This window comes from Solanum verrucosum, unplaced genomic scaffold (genome assembly GCF_900185275.1).
Source record: "Solanum verrucosum unplaced genomic scaffold, falcon-dt-bn FXZP01000038.1, whole genome shotgun sequence".
In the NCBI taxonomy this organism is placed as follows: Eukaryota; Viridiplantae; Streptophyta; class Magnoliopsida; order Solanales; family Solanaceae; genus Solanum; species Solanum verrucosum.
Genome location: NW_026020564.1, coordinates 984,229 through 1,007,671, shown reverse-complemented (window position 1 = coordinate 1,007,671; position 23,443 = coordinate 984,229). Strand labels below are relative to the sequence as shown.

The 23,443-nt window shown below is 28.9% G+C and overlaps 2 protein-coding genes and 1 pseudogene across 2 annotated transcripts in view; 2 read left to right on the top strand and 1 right to left on the bottom strand.

Moving 5' to 3' along the window:
- LOC125810235 (red chlorophyll catabolite reductase, chloroplastic) overlaps window positions 1-1,518 on the top strand; it is a 1,038,333-nt gene extending 1,036,815 nt beyond the window's left edge. The window contains exon 3 of the mRNA XM_049489743.1: window positions 1,507-1,518. The gene's annotated coding sequence lies outside the window, so the exon portion shown is untranslated. The remainder of the gene's footprint in view (window positions 1-1,506) is intronic.
- The window catches only part of LOC125810249 (methyl jasmonate esterase 1-like), a 364,593-nt gene that overhangs the window by 245,189 nt on the left and 95,961 nt on the right, over window positions 1-23,443 (bottom strand). The window lies entirely within an intron of this gene.
- LOC125810237 (elongation of fatty acids protein 3-like) lies at window positions 15,055-16,098 on the top strand (annotated as a pseudogene).

The window sequence follows — 23,443 nt, the reverse complement described above, 5'->3', positions numbered from 1 at the left end:
ATGTATTTGATTTGTCTTTCAATAAATTAAGGTTATGTATCAAATCTAATATTTAAACACAATATATTGAACATGATGAAATTGTAATGTATCAGAATGTTGAAAAGAAGGCATTATACATTAATTCAAGAAAATAAAAATAACTAGATACATTAAAAATCTGAACCCGTATATTCAAAAAAAGATGAACAAGAAAAGATCGAAAAAACCAACAATCTGATTTGCTTCTTCTTCTCCTTCTCAACACATCGATAATCTATCATAGTGTTGCTGCATTTGTGGTAGTCCATTGGGTGCACAGTAAAAACCTTGTCAATACATTATCATAGCAAGTCTACCAACACCGCCATTTGGAGGAGGACGAGATGATCTCATATTAGTATTTGAAGAATTTAGTTGAGTAACCCCAATACTATATGAAGGGGCCTGACCCATATGTATCAGGAAAAAATCTGGAAAAATAAATAGAAGAAGACAACAATGGCGAAGACAAAACCCTACCTATTCAGATGTTTGAAATTGATTGATTTGAGAGAGAATCCTATTGAAAATCAAATTAATTTGAAAATTGTAACTGCTAAGAATGTGGAGTGAATTTAGGGAGAGAAAAGAGGAGTGAAAAGGGGAATGGTAAACGTGGGTTTTGACTGATGGATCTTATGTATCCGAAAGTTTTAAGAATTGGGAGAAATAATGAATTTATGAAATATTTCAAAAAAGGTAGGGGAAAATGGAGAATAAGGTAAGTAAAGTTGTGTATATAAGTAATTTTCAACTGTAGCTGTAACATTTATTTTAAATTAATAGTTTGATATAATGTACAATTTTTCCTACTAAAAATAGTTGACCAACAGTACTTGTCCAATTTAGAAAATCAAGAGATAATTTATCTTTTATGTCTATTTTACCCTGCTATTAAATATTATTTATCATCTAACACATTTTTCAAAGTATTAAACTAATCAAACGTACAATTTTCCCTACTAAAAATAGTTGACCAACAATACTTGTCCAATTTAGAAAATCAAGAGATAATTTATCTTTTATGTCTATTTTACCCTGCTATTATATATTATTTATCATCTAACACATTTTTCAAAGTATTAAACTAATAAAGGCAAAGAATATAGTAATATTACCCCCTATTTTTTATTATTTCTTAAGAAGTGTGTCAAGTCAATAATCGACAACTATGGTTGGAAGAGGGAGTATTGTTTAACATCAAATGCATGAGTTTAAAATATTATACTAATTGATCATTGTTCATTTATGATGAATACGATTTTACCATTCAATTCTGGTCCAAATTCCTGTTATTAAATACAATAGGGTAATAGTTGTTTCAATATTTTTTATTTATTACACTAATTTTCTAAATTAGAAAATCACAACTCATACAAGTAAAAGATAACTGCTTCAAATTATAAAATCAGTATATAAATAAGAATTATTGCAATAACTATTATCCTATCACAATAACTGATGTTGGGTTTTAATTTGAATGAGATTTGATAGTGAAATGGTATCCACCATTGATGAATCAATAGATTTAATTGGAAAAAAAGAAGTAACATTAAGGTCGGACATGAAGATTTAATGTATCGGTATAAATATGACTTTTTTAGAATATAAGAATAACTATAATCCTAATATTAAAACAGGGAGATTGAACGATAAAGAGATAGATTTATTTTAGAGTACATGGACAAATATAATTCTAAAATTGTTTGAAAACTGATAAATATATTAAAAGATAAATATAACTTATTCGTGAGAGTATAAAAGTAAATATGACCCTTTTTTATTAAAATATATATAGTATTTAAATCTTATGATCTTAATATTTTCATATAAAATGTTAAAACTAAAAAAACTTACTTCCAATTTATGTGATTTAAAATTTGAGATACAAATAAGTTTATCTTTGATCGTAATTTTTTCATATATATTTTGAATTATCAATTATTTTGACTTATAATATTTTTTATATATAGATTTTATTTTTTAAAATTATAATTTTTATGTTTGATCTCACAGTCAAAATTAAATTATTTGATTTTTGAAATTCAAAATGTGTAATAAAAATTGATACAAAGAAAGTAATATAAAAAAAGACTTTTATAATTGTTATGATCTGAAACCAAAAATATGACAAAGTTGCAGGTTTGCATGGACCCCAATTTAATGTGTACTACCACAAAAATATATCTAATTTAAGGTGTCTTATCCAATACCGACCTTTTATCTTAATTATTACGTAAGAAATTTCTATTGCCGGTGTGGACCAAATGAAATGTGAAATCGCTAATCTTGGGGAAGGTGGATAAACTAATCTGAATTCATGTCGGGTAGAATTTAAAAGTTTGACAAGTCCTCCATTACGGTTAAAGGTGTGTAAACTAATTTGAATTTATTTTACGTTATTTATGAAGTAGGGTTTTATGTAATATACTATATCATTTGATGGTGATAATTTTGTATATCGAAAAGGACAAGCAAGTGATATATCTATTTTCTTCCACACGAGACATTAATCTTCTTAATCAGAAATAAACAATAACAATGGTACAGTCTAATTTTATAGGTAGAATTTGAAAAAAGATATAAATTGGCATAAATTTTATTTTTAACTTAAAAAGTAGAGAGGTTGACTCTCGACTTAAGGCAAAGCAAAGCGATCCAAAAAAATATATATATATAAAGTGAAGAAGTTAAAACAAAATACTATACTAAGTATTATAAAATAATAACAACTACAAAATAGTATGATAATTGAAATATAAGAAATAAAAAAGAAAAATAAGAAAAATTTACTTATTATACCCTCAATTAATTATTTTGAAAAAAGTAGGCCCCACACATTTTTCATTCAAAAATAATTCCTCACATACCATGTCATACTTGTGCCTAGGGGTGTACAAAATCGAACCAAATCGCAAACCGAGTCAAACCGGAAAAAAAACTCGACTAGTGGTTTGAATTGACTTGGTTTGGTATTGGAAAAAAAAACCCGACTATATTTGGGTTGGTTTGGTTTTAACTAAAAAAAAACAACCTGAGACCAAACCAACCCGACATTATATATGTAATTTTAAATTTTATTTTATACATAAAAATATTTACTTTGATATAATTTTAAAATATTTCTTATATTATTTCATAGTTTTTATCTTTTAATATATTATTTCAAGTTTAAAACTTAGAATTCGGAATGGTCCAATAAAGATTATAGTTCATAGATGTTGATAATTATAATAAAACTTAAATCAAAATCAAATTAATACTAATGCAAAAAGAAAATCAATTCAACACTAAGAATGACAATAATATTGAATATTTGTTCTTTAGTTTTACATTGATCTAGACAATTAAAATACATAATCTAATTTTAATTTTCCTTAAATATTTAGTAATGTAACTAATACTTATTAAACTTATTTTAGCATGATTTAGTACTTTTAAATTATGATCATTTTCATTATGACTTTGCAATATTTATTTTATATGATGATTTCATTATTATTTTTTTATTGAATATTTTAGTGTCATCAGTACTCATTTCATATTTTGTGTTATTTTCTTAAGAAACACCTTAGATAATTGTATTTTGGTTAGACTAAAGAAATATTTGGAGCACAAGTTAATTATATGTTTGTATGCAAACTTTACCGAAAAAATCCGAGGTTTATTAGTTTGGTTTGATTTATTCGACACAATGATTTGGTTTGGTATTTGAAAAACCTGAACCAACCCGAGGTTGAAAAACCCGAAAAAATCCGAATTTTATTAGTTTGGTTTGGTTTATAAATTTAAAAATTTTACACAAATGGTTTGATTTGATATTTGAAAAACCCGAACCAACCCGGTCATGTACACCCCTACTTGTGCCTCTCCCACCATAAATTATTTTTTATAAAAGATGTATAAAAATTGAGTTGACTCTCCAAATCTCATAAGCTAGGGGAAAAGTAAGGATAAATTATTTTATTTGTAAAATTAAACCATTCCCAATTCAAGCTTTCATGTAATCACATCTCTCTCACACATCAACCTCCATAACCATTATCTCTCTTTCTTCCTTCTTTCCACCACAAATTTCACTATTAAACCTTTAAATTAAAATCTGAAACAATCATACAATAATTTGAAATTTGTGTCTATTTAATTAATTTTAAAGTCATGAAATCCTGAAAATTTTCAATTTATTTTGTCTTCTATTTTTTTTTTTAAGTTAAGGTAAAAATTCATTGATTTAGAGTTTTCTTAGTTTTCTTTCATGGCTAGTGATTCTCCAAAGGAGAGGAATGTTTTTTTTTATTGTTGCTCGAAAAACGACATGAAAATCACCACTACAATTCTCGATATTTTCAGCCGCTTAAATTTGAAAAAATAAAAAATGCAACAACTTTGATGAACAAAAGAGAAAGGTAGTACTCCCTCCATTTCAAATTAATTGAGTTGAGGTTTTTCATACCCTTTAAGAAAAGAAGATTAAGACATAAATTAGACATAACTTTCCATTTTTACCCTTACTAATTATTGTCAAATTTATGATTAACATAACTACACATTAATTAATAACTAATTCCAATACTAACTAATAAAGGATAAACTTGGAAGAACATTCTAAAAGTAGTCTTGAAAATTGAACAATTAAGTTACTCCCTCCGTCCACAATTGTTTGGCAAGTATACTAACAATAGATGTCCAAGATTAATTGTCAATTTAAACAAACAAGAAATAATTAGTCACTTTTTTCCAATTCTGCCCTTAATGATTGTGTAGTTCAATTCAAAAGTTATGTGGACTTTTGGTATTCTTTGTATAGTAGGGTTATATTAGTCAAATTACACATTGTATTAAATTTTTCTTGAGGAATGTGCATGACCTTACCCTGACAAATAATTGTGGACGGAGGGAGTAATTTAAAAAATGAAAAATGCCTCAAGAGTTTTATTAATTTGAAATGGAAGGAATATGTAATTTGTTGCAAATAGAAAGATTATTTATAAAGTAATTGTGATAAATCTTAATGAGGAAGAAAATGAGAAATGGACTTATTGGATCAGATTGAAATTATTGATGTGTCAAGACACATTAATATATATTTATTATATTAATTAATAACCTTTAGTTATATCTCTTAATTAGACACACTAATTGATACGAGATACATGTATCTTGACAGATAGATGTATCTGGGAACCAAAATATGATAATATAATATTATAAACTAGTGTGAATCTAAGTAATAGATCCTAAAGTAATGAGATTTATGTAAATTACCCAAAAAGTACTTCCTCTGTCCCTAATTACTTGTTCATTTTTGAATTGACACACCTATTAAGAAAACAATTATTTATATAGTGAGTTTACCATTTTACCCCTATTAATTATGAAGTAGATGAATTAAAAACTTAAGATTTTCAAGACGATCTACCTTTTTCAAAATAATTAATTGAGGGTATAATAGGTAAAAAAAAATTGTTTTTTCTTGATTTGTTAAAATGGACCAGTAATTAGGAATAACTAAAAAAGGAAATGTGGACAAGTAATTAGGGACAGAGGGAATATTATATAATAGACCTATGTTAGCACTGCCTTCTATATCTAGTAATATGAATATGAAGAAGTACTCCATCTGTCCAACAATAGTTGTCCACTATACTATTTTGGGATGTTCAACAATATTTGTCCACTTTATTAAATCAATGAATAATTTCACACTTAGTTCCTAAGTTACCCTTACTATTAATTATAGTCAATTCTTTATTACATTTTTCAAGACATTGCACTCTATCTATCCACTTTTAATTGTCATGTTGCATTTTTCGAAAGTCAATTTGACTAATTTTCAAAGTTAAATAAGTTTATATTAATTAAATATTAAACAAAAAATTTAGATATTCAAAAACTATACTAAATGTACTATAAATTACATTTTTTTTTGCATATCTTAACAAAATGCTAACAAAAATTTCAGCGAAGACGTACAGATATACCATATCAGACTAGTTATTGATAGTATGAACAGTAGCAAAACCACAAATATATAGGTCAAATATAATTTTGATAATAATTAAACTTTAGCAAAGCTGAAGGATAGGGGAATGAGAAATGAAAAAAAGAATTACAATGTGGGAAATTAAACTCTCACTAACAATATAGGAGTTCAGATAATCAACCAACTAAGCTACTAAAATTGCTCTAGCGAGAAATAACTTAATGGTTAAGGTTGGGCAAAACACATATGAATTGTTGCAGGTTTCAATTTGATTCTTGACTTTCTCATTTGCACTTATTATTTTCCAATTTTCGGAAACAACAAGTGTAAAAGGGGTGTTCACACAAATTGAAAGTGACACGCAAGGAATGCGACCGCCCCCTCTTCGCACTTTCATTTGTTAGGATGCACAATTAATTATATACTAGCTAATTTCCCAAAATATATATAATATTTTTTAAAAAATTAACAAATACACATACATTTTATCTTTTATTCACCTTTGATTATGATCTATATTTTATGTAAGGAAAGAAAAAAAGATGAACAAGTATGAAGAGTATTCAATAAGTATCATCGGCCATACCTAATAAAGTAGTGGTGAGACACGTCGGTTGCCAAGACATAACGTACACCGCAAAATACTGAAGATATAATATAAATAATAGGCACCACATCCACAGACTAGCCATGTATATATATATATTGCAAATACTTTTTTGGTAAAAATAAAATTTGGCAAAATATATTTGATCATCAAGATTTATCTAATTTTTGTGAAATTTTAAAAACTAAATCCCCAAAAATTCAAAATATATTTAAAACTTATTTTGGGTTGTTCCAAACTTTATATTCCTATTTTATAAGGAAACTATTTATTTATGATCATAATTAATTTCTATATACCTTTTTCAATCATGTAATCTGAAAATGCATGTTTGATGTGAGAGATTGTTTATACCATTCGGCTTGTAGGGTGTACATAAGTCAATTTAATTTTATTTTTATTTAAAAAAAATAACTAAATCAATTATGTTGATTTATTAAATTTAAAAATCAAACCAACATAAAGTTGTTTTTTCAAAATTTTCGGATTTTTTACAAATATAATAGTGATTGAAAAAAAATCAAAAATATTTTTACCTACTTATGTGATAAGATAGAACTTAAAAACGTTAATGAATAGGAGTCTTTAAAAAAAATTGTAAATTCACATGAATACAAAATATTTATACTGAAATACCAAGTTCATATGTTCTATTTATAAGATTAAAGGCTACAGTCAAACTGAAAACAAAATATTTACAAGCTCTCATCTGAATTATTATATATGTACATTAAAACTATAAAGTGATTTAAAAGATCTGAACAAAGTAAATTATATATATATATATATATATATATATATATATATATATATATACTATGTCAGTTTGATTTGAGTTCGATTTGACTTTTTTTATTTTAATACCAAATCAAATCAAGAGTGATTGTTTTATTAAACACCAAATCAAACTATAACTCGACTTTTTATTCGATTTGACTTGATTCGTTGGTTTGATTTAGCTTAATAGTTTGGCTTCTACAATCCTAGTGGTTCGGAAGATTATATTAAATAATAGCTAGCTACTACCTTTGTTAGTATTTATTTTTATCATTGATAAATCTTTACAGCTAATTATAATTTGATGAATTGTAGTAGCTAGTTAAAATATCATGTTGTTCATTATAAAAATAATGATTTTATGCCAAACTTATGAGTATTCTTGATAATTCTTAGAACTTATATTTTTATATATAAATCATATTTTATGTTTTTTAGTTAAAGTAAAATATGTTTCAAAAATTACCGTCAAACACATTTTGAAACTTTAAAATAAATTTTACCTAAATTTGATTTCTCAAGAGTATTAAAATTTTATGATCAAATGCTAACTTAATGACCGACTAAAGTGAAAAGTTCTAATAAAATACTATATAAAGTATAATAAAATAATTTAAAAATAAAAAAGAATAATATCTATCATTAAATAATACAGTGATTGAAATATTAGAAACAACAAATAATAACAACAAAAAAATATATAAGAAAAATTTACTTATAAAAAATTAAAGTAAAAATCAATACCTTCTTCATCAGATAAAAAATATTTATATTAAATTAACGAAAAAAATTAAAAATATCATATAATATGAACATGAAGAAGTATTAAATTTAATTATGTTATGGCTTCAAATTCTCGAATTTGGTAAGCAACACCCAACAATTTTCATATTGAGCGAATCCTACATTAAACAATAACAAACACGCCTTTATTGTTTTGAAGTTAATAAGTGTACGTACATGTAATGATCTGGTCAGTCTTTTTTTTTAAAAAAAATACCGTAATGTTATCATTATATCCCTCCCAATATTGACACTGAATTATATCTGAATGAGTTTTGAAATTGGTTTTGAGTTTTAAGTTAACAGTTGTGAATTGTATGAGAGTTTTGGAAATTTGAACGGCTAAAGTTGTTAAAAAAAAAGTGGTTTTCGATGTCTTTTGGAGTTTCGAGTGTTAGAATGAAATTCGTCGATTACATCAATTCTGGAATATGAAATTTGATCTAATAGAGTTTTTGGTTTCAGATTCGGAGTGTTTTTGTGAATTTGAGGTCCAAAGTTGGAATTTATTGAGATTTTAGCTTTTGGGTTAACTTTGGTAAACAATCGAGGTTAGAATGCTCGGATTGAATTTCCGACAGTTCAATTGGATTCAGAGGATGACTGTAGGCATGAGGAGGTTTTGGTTGAATTTTTAGATGTCCCGAGCTTGATTTAACCCTTTTAGGCGTTATGATTACTTTCTTGTGACTTACACAGGACTCGGGTCAAGGAGACCTCGAATTCGTGTTTGGTTGTTTCATTGTGTCTGAAACATCGAGCATGGTCAAATTGCATATATGATTTGTATATATGAGATTCCGAACGAATTCTGAGTGTCTTTTTAGAAACATTTTATGCCTTGTGTAATTATGGTGTTCAGTTCTAGTGCATTATTAAATTGTTCATCGTATCGCGAGCTAAACCACGCGATCGTGATGGCTTGTCTGTGGTGTGCATCGTGACCACATGGATGGCCCTCACGTTTGCTTAGCTCTGTGTGAATCGGTCATCGCGATCACGTGAGTCCTAGTCGCAATCGCGATGCTCAAACCTTAATGAGTTGACCCATTTAAGTCATCGCGATCACGAGGAACATTTTGTGCCTGGGTAGAATCAATTTTCAAAATCAGGGTTTCAATCCCATTTCACCATTTTTTTACTTTTGGAAGCTTTGGTGTGGCGATTTGAACCAGATTTTTGAGAAGAAATATTTGGGTAATGATTCCTAATCTTAAATATTTATTCACCCAATATTATTAGTGAATTTAAGTGTTCAAATTAAGGTTTTTGAAATGATAACTTGGGGTTTCTTCAAGAACCCAAGAAGTTGATAAAATGGTGATTTTGAGCTAGATCTAATCCTTTTTCGAAATGATTTTCAAATGTCTTAGGTAATGTTTTCAAGTAAAGATTTTTGGATTCAAACCTCATTTTTGAAATTAGGTTTTTGAGTTGATTTGACTGATTTTCTTCAAAGTGTATGAGATGGGGATTGTGATTTCTGAAATCTTATTGTGATTACTTGTTGAATTAGGTTGTGTGGCTTTGGACGTTGTTCAGAAAGGGAAGGCTCAAGTCTTGGATTAACTATTGATTGAATTAAGGCCAGTGACTTTCTAAACTTTGTAGAACTTGTAAAATCTTGTATCATTGTGTGTGTTGGGGAGTAATGAGAATGAGGTGACGAGTTTAATGATTCCACTTGATTGTTAATAATGGATAAAAAAAAGGGCTTAATGAAAAGGTAACGTGTTTATCATAATATTTTGTGAATTGCCTTGTTGTGAACTCTAATGGATTGATTGATGGAATGTTTTGATGGTATTATTGTGGACCTGAATTGTTTGAGTTATCTTCTCTTGTGGTATGAAATTGCTTATTTGCATTGATTTATGTGCACCGTGATGAGACATGTGATGGTTATTAAAGTTGAGGTCATTTCTAGCAAGTGTATTGATACTTAAGTATTTTTTGGCAAATGCTATTGATGCTGAGGTCAGTTCAAACTGGTATTATTAATGTCGAGGTCATTACCATAGAGTTCTTCAACTATAGGCGGTTCCCATGAGTTCCGATTGATATTGTGCATGATAAACCTTGGAATTTGTGCTCGGTGTACTTGATTAGTGTGCCTTGATGAACTTGATACTTGTGATTGATCTACTTGACACTTGTGATTGTCATACTTGATACTTGATGATTGTTGAACTGTGACTATTGGATTACGACTATGAGAACTTGTGAACTATGTATTGTAAATTGTTATGTTGTGTTGATTTCTATGCAGGTTATAGTTTGAGGAGGTTAACTTGGGAGGAAAGGAGTATTCGTATTCTAGCTATTCTTGCCTTGTTTATTAGGTCTCTTGCTGAGTACCGTTTTGATTGGTACTCACTCATTGCCTCTACACTTGTGTAGGTTTCGAACTTGTTATCGTGTGATTGCCCTTCTCCTACATCTATACCCGAGGCTTTCAGAGGACTTTGAGAGGTAGTTGGTTGTCATCCCGACAAACCCTCTTATTTCTTACTTTATATTTTATTCAATTCGAGTAACAAAGATATTGAGACATGTAATTATCTTTCAATTATGTTGTAAAATATTTGTGGCTTGTACACGTGACAACCATGTTTTGGAGTTATATTAGAATGGCTAAGATTTCCACTCTTATGGTATTATCGTTTCACTTCCACAACAACACTATTAAGCATTTCATCTACCACCAATTTAATTTCAACACTCAAGACCATTCACACTACAATATAACATTATCAACACATTGATTTTTTCATTAATCCCCTTCCTATCATTAGGGTTATAAAATTTGAGCAATTAACCCCGTCACCTCATTTCCATTACTCCCCAACACATATAACAAGTAGAATTCAAGATTCTACAAGCTTTAATAAGATTTAAAAGTACATTTGTCTTAATCAATCAAACGTCAATCCGAGACTTGAGTTTTTCATTTTCAAATGATATCCAAATCAACACGATCTAGTCAAATGTGTATTCACGATGAGATTCTGCTAACAACACCCATATCAAGCAAGTTGGATAAATGAGTCAAATCGACTTAAAAACTTGATTCCGAAAATAAAGTTTGAATCTGACAATTATCGCATAAATATGTCACCTAAAGCATTTGGACTTCATTGGTGAAAACCATTTTTAAAATGGAGTTATATTTCACCCAAAATCACCATTTCTTCTTAAAACTCAAGTTCTTGCAAAATCCCAAAGGTTTGAATTCAAATTAGCAAATTAGGTGATAAAACTGCCATAATCATGGAATAATAATAAAGGAGAGTTAAAATTCGTTACTCAATTGAAGTTTCTTGAAAACCCACTTTGAAATTTCTAATACCGATCTTGAAAACTCAAAAATTGAAAAAATGGGGTTGACATCCCGAATTTCAAAAAAAACCCTCTCAGGTCTCGCTTTCGCGAACTCAGGGTCGCTTATGCGATCATCGTGATCATGACCCCTAAATCGAACCCCGAATAAGTGACCAGCCTCACTTTCGCAAGCCGACCTTCGCATTAACGAGGGTCAAACTTCCTGGCCCTTCACGAACGTGAGGACTGCAGACACCAGCAAACATCAACCAACACAAACATTTCTAAATGGACTCTCAACATTTGTTCGGAACTACATATACACAAACCAGATGCACTACTTGACTAAGCTCGACGTTCCAAACTCAATGGAACTATCAAAATACGGATCTGAGGTCTCCTTGATTCGATGCCCGTAAAATTTGCAATGAACAAACATAATGCCTAAAAAGACCAAATCAAGCTCGAGACTTCTGAAAATTCAATCGAGACCTCTCCTAAGCATAAAATCATCCCTCGAATTCAACGAACCTGTCGAAAATTCGATTCGAGCATCCGAACCTCGAATGCTGACCAAAGTCAAACCAAAAGCTAAAATCTGTATAATTTCCAACTTAGGACCTCAAATCCACAAAATGACCCTGAATCTGAAACTGGTGACTCTTTGAAAGTAAATCCCACATTTTAGGACTAATGAAATTGATAAAGTTCTATTCTAAAACTCGAAACTTTAAAAGACACCAAAAATTACTTTTTAACAACTTAAGTCATTCAAAAATCTAAATTTTTCACACTTCACAACTTTTTACTCAAAACTCGAAACCAATTTCGCAAACCAATCAGAATGACTCGGGGCAACTATCGGGATAAGTAAAATGATAACAAAAATTTCTAAAAATGGCCTTTCGGGTCATTGCACTTCTATTAGAAAAAAAAAAAAACTAAGCAGGACTGTCTCAACAAGTTTGGAAGCCTAAAGCCAAACTTCATAGAGAGGCCTTATTTTTTATTTTTTTTATAGTTGTCACATATAAATTGAATAACTATAACATACTCAATATAATTCTACAAGTGAAGTCTCGAGAATGTAGGATGTACACAAACCTTTTGAAGTAAGAATGTAAATAATAAAAAAAAATATAATATAAAGTTAGAATACAAAAATTTGACTAAAAAATTTAAAAAGTTTAAATAATGATATTAAAATACTTGCGTTGAATTTATAAGTTAATATAATGAAATTAAAATAGTATTGATTTGTTGCAGTACTTGAAATTTAATTTGAAGAATACACCAAACACAAATTTGGTCTTTTTATAAACATACAATAATAGATTTTGCATAATGAAAAAGGTTTGACCGTTTGGTAGACTTTAGAATATTAAATAATGAGAGAATAAAAATATAAAGGATAATAAAAACAAGTAAATGTAAGAATAATAGTGTGGGTTCATGATAATCATTAATATATAAATAAGCTAATAAAATAGTTAGCTATGTAAGAAATTAAAGGAGGCTGCAATTAACTCAACACTATCTATTTCTCAATTATTACAACGACCTCTACATTAAATAAAGTAAATAGTTACTATTATATTTTCTACCCGAAAAATTCTTTTCAAATTTATCAATACATGATATATATAAAATTGGGGGACCCTAAAAAATTTGAGTCCCCAAACGATTGTTTCAATGACCTTATGATCGAGACGGCCGTGTAACTAAGCAAACATAATTACTATCTATACATAATCTAGTAATATGTTATTATAAATTATAATGTCATTAGATTACTTAACTATAATTAGTTTACAGACATTAGGATACACCTGAGTATAAATACGTAAATTTCCTTCATCAGTTTCAAAGGGAAAACGAACAATATATGGAGTTAATTAGGATAGTAATATTATCTCAGAATGTTTATTAATTTAGAGAAATTCTATTTTATACATAATCTAGTAATATTCTATTATAAATTATTATCTCATTAAATTACTTAACTATAATTAATTTACAGACATTAGTATACACCTGGCTCCTGAGTACAAAATAAGTAAATATCCTTCATCAGATTCAAAGGGAAAATGAAAAATATATGGAGTTAATTAGGATAGTAATATTATCCCAAAAAAATATTAATTTTAGCGAAATTCTATCGTATACATAATCTAGCAATATTGTATTATAAATTGTTATCTCATAAAATTACTTAAATATAATTAATTTACACACATTAATATATACCTGAGTATAAATAAGTACTATTATTCATCAGATTCAAAGGGAAAATAAAAGTATATGGAGTTAATAAGAGTAGGATAACACACACTTTAATATTAATCTGGATATGAATAAATAATTACCTTCACCAAATTTAAATGAAAATGGAAAATATATTGAAGAAATTAGAGCACAATTGTTAAGTAAATACGCGTCAACTTTGGAAAGTTCAATGGCCCCATCATATTTAATGGCATTTCAATTTAGGATATGATTTGTAGAAAATAGGTATTTTTTTGGAATTATTGATAAGGTCTGAATAGCTATATAAAGAAGACAGTCCTCTTAAGCAAGCTAAGTTTGCAAAAAAGTTTTGAACACCATAATATCCTCAGTTTTTTCATGTAATAGCCAAAAATTAATATGTTGAAATCCGAGTTGCAAAAAAATTGAACTAAAATTAATACTGTAACTCATATAATTTTTTTTATTGATTTATCAATAATAGATTACTTCCTCGATAACTTATTAAGACTGTAGTAATTTACCGAGTTAAGACCATAATAATTTATTACTTTTACATGTAGATAAATATTAAATATTAATCTCAATATCTTACGAGTTACTGTCTTTGTCATTTAGCCTTCAATTCACACTTTACAGTTACTTTAAATTCACAACTTCACATTATAAAAAAACATCAAAACATAAAATAAGAACCTTATTTCTCTTAAATTTTCTTTGTGTTACATTTGTATAGTTCTTTTCATGTTAGTCATTATTGTTTTATTTTATGATCATTTGTAAAGTTACATTATTGTCTTATCGTGTCAAATTTGTTAGAGAAGTCATATATTTATTTTATAACCAATTTTTTATTGGTTAAATCGAAAATCGAACCATTAAGAACCAAACAATAAACGAAAAAGCGATAAAAAAACATCTTATTAATTTAGCATATTTAAAAATATTTAAATTAAATCGATAATCGAACCGAACCGACACCCAAAAAAAAGAAAGAAAAAACTACTCCATTTATTTTGTATTTAAACCGTCCATTTTCAACATCCCAAGTCCCAACATACCATAATGTTTTTTATGCATAAAAAAAAAAAAAATCTTATTCCTATATTTTGTCCTTATTAGTCTTGAAGGTTACAATAGTACATGGTATCCCTGGTTCATATCATCATATATAAATAAGGGAGTTTGGTAAAGGAGCAGAGGTACAGAAAGCTCTTGGGTTTTGCTCATTCACCGCTATTCCAATTTTGACCTCCTCCTTTATTATTCCACTATCATCTATTATCTCATCATCTAACTTTTCAATTCAATTCAATTCAGTTATTAATTATAATCAAACAAAACAATACTGATCTTCGCCGGCGTAATTCCGGCCCTGGCAACGGTCCCGGCAGAGAAGATATTTTGTTGTTAGATCAGTTTTTTTCTCCATATGACTGAAAGTAGGATGATTCAAACCCTACGTTATTACCTCTCTGAACATCCTTCAATCGTCGGATTCCGATGGACTGATAGCCAATCATGGGGCAACACGTGGGTTTTCCTGTTCATATCGATATCGTCCTACATTATTTTATCAGTTTTCCTCCATCTCTTCCTCCTCGTCGTCTTCCGTCACCGTCGTCCTCTTCCTCTCGGTCCGATCCCTGCCGTTCACTCTCTTTCCATGGCGTTGATCTCGTTTACTATATTCGCCGGAATCCTCCTCTCCGCGGCAGCAGAGATCCGTGATACACGCTGGTTCTGGCGTAGGTACAAAACGACGCCGTTTCAATGGCTGCTCTGTTTCCCTATCGGTACTCGTCCATCGGGTCGGGTTTTTTTTCTGGTCATACATTTTCTACCTATCTCGATTCCTTCACACTTTGCGTACGTTTTTCACCATCATACGTCGTCGTAAACTCTCCTTCTATCAGCTATTCAATCACTCAATTCTAATTTTCATGTCATTTTTATGGCTTGAATTCTCACAATCGTTTCAAGTTCTTGGTATAATTTTGACAACATCAATTTACTCAGTGGTTTATGGTTACAGATTTTGGACTGCTGTTGGATTACCCAGTAAGTGTTTTCATTTTGTGAATCACTGTCAAATTGTGTTGTTGAGTTGTAATGTAATCTGTCATATTGGAGTACTTTTGCTTCATTTCTTAAGAGGTGGTTGTAATGGAATTGGTGCTTGGGTTCTCAATTCAGTACTCAATGGTGCTATTCTCTTCTTCTTCCTTAACTACTATGTCAAATTGCATTTGGAGGAGAAGAGAAAAATTAGAGCTGCTAAACAAATGCTCAAAGACAAGGATAATTGAGCTAAGCTAGTCTAGTTCTAATAATATATATTTCTTTAGATTTTTGTAAATGAAATGTATAAATTGTGTCTTTGTCTTGACGTGTAAGAATAAGGATATATGTTTATATACAACTTATTAATTTTGATGTTTTTTTTTAAGTGATGATGAACTATTTCAATTTTTCTGATATTGTTCGAAGCATCCGGACACATACTTTGTATATTTGTGTTGAGGTGTAAGAGGGCGTCTCAAGATCGAGTTGACCAGGATTAATACTTCATTTCTATTTCTATTTCTATGATCGATGATCGGCTATTTTATTTGAACGGATAAGGTGGAGGAACACATTTAATCCGAATTTATCTATTAGTTTTTATGGTATTGTTGGTAGATTAGTTTTATTATTTGTTTAAATGGTATAGTACTAAAGTGGTTGATGTTTGTGACATAGAGTTATATTATACAAGTTACGAATGAAGAGCCAATAATGGAAGTTAGTATAAAATATAATGAATCATGATGACCCCAAAAAAAAAAAAAAAATGAGCGTGACTTGGTCAATTTGCTAGTTGCCTAGTCATTTTATTGGTGCACACCAAGAATGTTGACCTAAATAACATGGGATATGACTTTCTACATTGTTACTCAAAGAGTAGGTTGCTGAATTTTGGTTCTAAAGGACAAATTAAAGTAGCTTGATTGGGCCAAACTGTTTTTTTTTTAATAATAATAAATAAGTATTTTTAAAAATTAAGATATTTGATCAAGCTTCTAGAAAAAATATATACAGTACTTTTGAATACTAACCAAAAAGAAGATGGTTCTTTAGTAGTACTTTTTCTCAAAATCACTTTTTGAATCATAGCCAAGCACAAATTCTACTCTAACATTGATATAAAATGCATTTTAAATTGATAACTCAAATAGAAAATACTATTCTCTAAAAGTATTTTTTTTTTTTAAAATTACTCCTGATAAAAATATATTTTCAAAATAAGTAAATAATTACAAGTTTGATCCTGTTAAGTTTCTTCTAAGATTGATTTCTTACCCAATTGTTTTGTAGGGTTAGTTGCACAATATAACGAATCATGTGCTGAGAATCCTTAAATTTCTAGAGTTCTTCTAATATTTGGATTACAACGAATAGTGGTTCAGGTGACTGTCAATTTCAGTGCTGAATATTTAAATTCTTGTGTTGGTATAACCAAGTAGTAAAGATCAAATTTTCCATAAGTAAAGTATATGTTTGGTAGTTGGTTAGAAGATAAAATATGATTTATATTTAAAATTAATATCATATTTGATTTGTAATTTAAAAACTTTTATAACTAATTATATATGTATAAGTTATGAAAAATCTATGTATTATTTTATGTATGATAGAAGACGAAATAATTAATATATGAATAACTAAATTCTACCTAAAATAATATAATATAAATTTTCTCATAAGAATAACTAATACATTAATAACTAAATCTTGCATAATTAATACCTACATAAAATACTACATAAATGTTCTCATATAACTAATCCTTGGATTACTAATACATGCATAACTTGAAATTGCAAATCAAACACCGTATTAATTTTATATATGAATAACTTACCTCATATTTTTTTTATGAGAAAAGGGCTAAAAGTATCTCTAACATATGAAAAATGGTTTACAAATATTCTCCTTCCGCCTTTTGATCTATAAACATGCTCACCTTATCGTTTTGGCTCAAGAGTACTACCCTTCAAACTAATGATCTTTAACTTGATGGCTTTTCCAATTTTAAATATTCATGTGGCCTATTAGAATTTGGCACATATATTAATTAATTTAAAATAACAACATAATCAGTGTATTTCATAGATGGAGTTTGAAATTGATGAAGTGTATACAAATCTTACTTCTATTTGTGGAGATAAAGAGACTATTTTCGAAATACCCTCTTCTCAAGTAAGACATAACAAAGAAGTTTGAAAAATAACAATACTGAGATAAAATAAGGCATAACAAATAATAGATAAAGAGAAACATATCATAAAACCAGAAAAATATGATAAACGAAGCACAAGAACAAGTAATAGTAGTAATCAAAGAACAAAAAACTACGAGAATAGTACTAAATGTTATATCCACCAAGACTACCCTGTAGGAGAGCGAGATGACACTTCACTACCTATTAACTTTTATCCTAATTTGCGATATCTTATCCTCTTAGCTAATGTCATGTCCTCGTAGTTGAAGTTGTGTAATGTCTCGTTTAATCACATCTCCACAAAAGCTCTTATGCATACCTCACCCTTCTTTAAGCATCCTCTTCCAACCTCTCACATTTCTTCACACACATCAGCAGATCTCCACTTTACACTACAACAAAAGTGATATATAGCTACGAAATTATTAGCTACGACATGAAATTCGTCACAAATTATTCACTTTTAGTGACAAAAATTATATTTCGTGCTTAAATACATGAAACACATACTTTTAATGACGAAATGTAGAAAATCGTTGCAAAGTTTCGTCTTTTAAAGTTTCCCACCAAAAAAAGGATTGGTGCCAAATATTGAATACTATTAGCCACGAATTTAGAGTTGTCAGTGACACATTATTTTGTCACGAATGATGCTTCCAATTAGCGACGAACCATTTTTTGTCCAAAATATAATTAAATTTTAGATACAAAAAACTTTTCTCACAAAAAAATTTATTGATACATCAGTGACAAATCATTTTTGTCCTAAAATTAGTTAAATTTTGAATACGAAAACCTTTTGTCTCAAAAATATACTGATTCATTAGTGACGAATTATTTTTTGTCCTAAAATTTGTTAAATTTTGGATACAAATTTTTTTTTGTCACAAAACATACATTGATACATTAGTGACAAACCATTTTTGTCCTAAAATATGTAAAATTTTGAATACGAATAACCTTTGTCACAAAAATATATTGATGCATTAGTGATGCATCATTTTTATCCTAAAATTAATTAAATTTTGGATACGAAAATTTTTTGTCAACAAAACATATATTTATACATTAGTGATAAATCATTTTTGTCCTAAAATCAATTAAATTTTGAATACAAAAAACTTTTGTTGCAAAAATATATTGATGCATTGGTGACGAATCATTTTTGTCCTAAAATTAACTAATTTTTGGATACAAAAAACTTTTGTCGCACAAAATATATTGACACATTAGTGACGAATCATTTTTGTCCTAAAATTTGTTAAATTTTTTATATGATAAACTTTGTCGCAAAAATATATTGATAGAGTAAAAATAAAGTATAATTTGTAGTTAATCATGGTATACTTTAACTACAACTTTTTGTATTCAATTGTGATATTAGTTTTTGTCAATAATAGTTCAAACAATTAGTGAAACTTGTATTGTTGTCTCTATTTACTTATAATTTAGTCACAATGAATGTTTGTCAAAAAATATTATATATGTTTGAATGGCTATGACCTAAATTTCATAGTTGAATGGTGCAATTATTGTCTACAAAAAAATTCTTGGTTATAATTATATAATCACTAATTATAAACACATTTTTAACTAAACAAAAAAATCAGAGAAATTATTTATTAGACCATACTCCAGACAAACACAATATAGACTACATCACATAATAAAAAATATGGTCTAAACATCATTAAAATAGTCTGAATAAAAAAATTACAAACAAAGCTTCCAAAACTATCAAGAGTCTCAACAAATTTTCAAGTACTCATACAAATGTAAAATTCATTGGAGCGATTGTAGCTAACAAAAGTCAGATGCTCACTTCTAAGTTGTATTACAATAAAATACGATAGAGAACACAAATTTTTATCATGCACTAAAAAAGATATTACAAATTTGTAGTGAGCAATAAACCACTATAGTTAATTTACGGTAATTAATTTAATCCCAACAAATTGATGACTAAATCAGTTAAAAAAATTACTCTTCAAAAATACCAATAGTCAAAACCTCTGCAACAAAAGTTACAATTATTATTATTAAATCATAAAAAAAAAATTGCGATCAGAACTCTCTGCAATTCGTTAGTATATTTCTTTTACTTCATATGTGGAAAATATTAAAGTTTAAGATATTTTCTACTAATTAACATGTAGACTTTATAATCAAACCAAAAAATACATATTACCAATAAAAAATATTAACATGTTGTAACAACAGAAGTATATCATTAGAAAGTAGTATCATTAGCCTTACCAACTAAATTTAAACACAACATTCAGTTCAATCATTCTAATATGTTTAAGCGGAATTACATTATCGTAATATCTAATTAAATTAGAAGAAACTTTAATAATTTCAATAAGATTACTAGTTGCGAATGATCTTCTTGTGCACTAGCTAAATTACTTGTGTGACTATCAAATTTAGAACCATAACCGATACTAAGGAGTAGGATTCAAAGCAAGTCTTAACAATAATTTATATAAAATTGGGCAGAGTTTCCCTTGTTTTTGGGCTTGTCTAAAAATATTCCTGTCTTAGAAATCAATAACATATCCGACCAATATCGCCAAAAACAAGTCATAATAATCATCAACATTCTATTCAAAATATAATAATACTAAATTCATCTCAAAATACGAAAAGAAGTCTAATACTAGTCACAAGTAGATAATGACAAAAGAATACGTATGACAATAGTGAATTGACTAATGAAGCGACTTTAAGAGTTAAATAGAAAAGAACGATATCAAATAAATATCTTCTTGCCCGCACAAAGCAATTTCCGCTAACCAAAAATTTGTCAACTCGTGCACTCTAGCTAAAGAAAGCATCATCAACGTCACTTGTGATCTCTGTAATAAAATATAGCAGAGAGTGAGTCACTAGCTCAATCAGTAATAACAATTAACTACATATTTTTATAATAATAATAAAATATAATGAATAAACACCCTTTTCAGAAATGGTAACAATAATCAGTCTTGTTTGTTTCATACAAGGTATGCTAACCTAAGGTGTGTGATTTGCTCAATCTTACTAGCCTAATATTGTGGAATAAGGGTGCAATTGCTACAAAGTGTTGGGACTATGCCAACAAGCATGATCGACTAAGATTAGATGGGTTTACTTATAATATATCAAAAATCAAGTTATCATCACAATGCCCATCCCTCAATAGGCAATTGAGATGGTCAAACAAGTTATTGGTACCAGATAGATGCTCAAAGATGGCCCAGTAGCCAGAAGAGGAGGCACAAACATTATTGGTCTAGTCTATTTTCAACTACTGAACATAACTGAAACAGTAAGGTGGAAATGCATGATGTTCCAGAATGATGCAAAGCCAAAAGCTAAGTTACCATGTGGTTACACTTTCATGGGAATATGCTAACAGCTGATAGATTGATCAAATGGAGAATAAACGTGGAGCCAAAGTGCGGCCTTTATAGAATCACCGGTGAAAGCAGAGACCATTTATTCTTCTCATGCAGTTATAATCTTAACATATCGTCAAGACTCGGGCAATGGATTAGAAGACCAATGGTTACTTCCAAAGCTTGGAAACTACATTTAGATTGGGCAACTCATAATCGAAAAGGGAGATCACACACTGTCAAGCTTTTAGAATGGTTTTCACTGAAGCAATTAATGCCATTTGGATAGAGAGGAACTTGAGGATTTTCAAAAAGAGGAGCAGGTATGTAGAGAGTACAATCGGGGAACTAGTTTGCAATGTTAGAGCTACCAATGGAAATCAACTCCTATTTTAATCAATTGAGCTAGACATTAAGATTAAGCTATGTAAATAACTATGTATACTGATTTAGACAGCTAGTTTGAGATTTAATCATATATAATCAATATATATATATATATATGTGTGTGTGTGTGTGTGTGAGAGAGAGAGAGAGAGAGAGACTGAATTTCTACAAAAAATATCATTGAGAAATAGTTTTTGATTCAACTCCAGAGGGTCAGACTACCATAATTGACATAGCTTAGTTAATATTTTCAAACCACATGAAATTTCAAAAATAATCTCAATTATATTGAATCACTTCAGAACAAGTTTAGGTAAAAACAACACTATAACTAAGATATTAGTAATATAACGATATCAACAAAAAAAAGAAGATAAAACTCCAAATGAGTAATTGAAATCCATGAGGCGATATAAAGATTTCAACATAAAGCATATAATAACATATGCAATTTGTCAAAAGAAGTTGATAATCAGAGGCAATGCATGTAGAAAAAAAACATGTTCATCCATGAGGAAGCCCCGAAACTAAAAGCTAAACACAGTAAAACCATTTTAAACAAGGTCATAACACTAGAATTGTTAGTTGATTCACTATATTAGAGATAAGTAGCTACAAAAAGAGAGGCAAACCTGTAATTTCATCCCCTTCATATACATTTAGTCTGAAGATATGGATCCCTACAAGAAAATATAAAAAACAGAAGCTGTTAGTGATGGTGGGAGGGGGGGGGCTGTCTCTAAAGTAAAAAAACTGATTTGAGGAAAAAAGGAATTATCCTTTGAATGCATAAAAGAAAAGTAGGGAACGAAATAAATTATGAAGAAAAGATAAAAATAATAAATTTTAAGTACTTATAAGCTACTTGACCTTTACTGGCTATTACCTTCAAGTACCGACAAATAATTTTCACTAAAAGTGATTTTCATTGTAGTGATAAGACCGCTACTTTGACAGTTTTCAAACATGATATACATAATGCATAAGAGCTATTAACATGTAATTGCCTTACTATTATGAGGTTACATCACAAGCCAATATCATCACCATCAATTGTTGTATCAGCTTCATTGTCATTAGTACCATTATTACCTCCATTCTCCTCATGATCACTGATGTACTCTATTATAGTTTCATCCTCTTGGTCAGAATTTTCTTCGTTATAATGAACTTCATGTTCTTTTTGAGCCTCTAATTCAATTACATTTGCATCCAAGATAACTGAATCAACATCATCTCTATGTAGTTGACTCAACATATCCACTGTATCACAGACAATTGAATTACTTTCCAATGACATGTCTTGATACACTTCATCATTTGTAATATGTAACTCATCACTTTCAGTCTCCAAAGTTTCTTTCTCAGGCACATTGTATAAGTGTCTATCTTGAAATTTGAGCACAATTTGCCAATTCTCTCTCAATTTTGGGTCATCAATGTAAAATACTTGCTTTGCTTGAGTAGCTAGTACAAAAGAATCACGTTCATACCAAAATCTTTTAACACAAATGCTCGTAAATTTTTTATCTTTTTGCATCCCTATTTTCTTGCGGAGATCAAACCACTTGCATTTGAATAAGAGAACTCGATTTTCCTCAACATACTCTAACTCAAGGATGTCAATTATAATACCATAAAAGTCAATCACCTCATTTTCATGATAGCCTGCA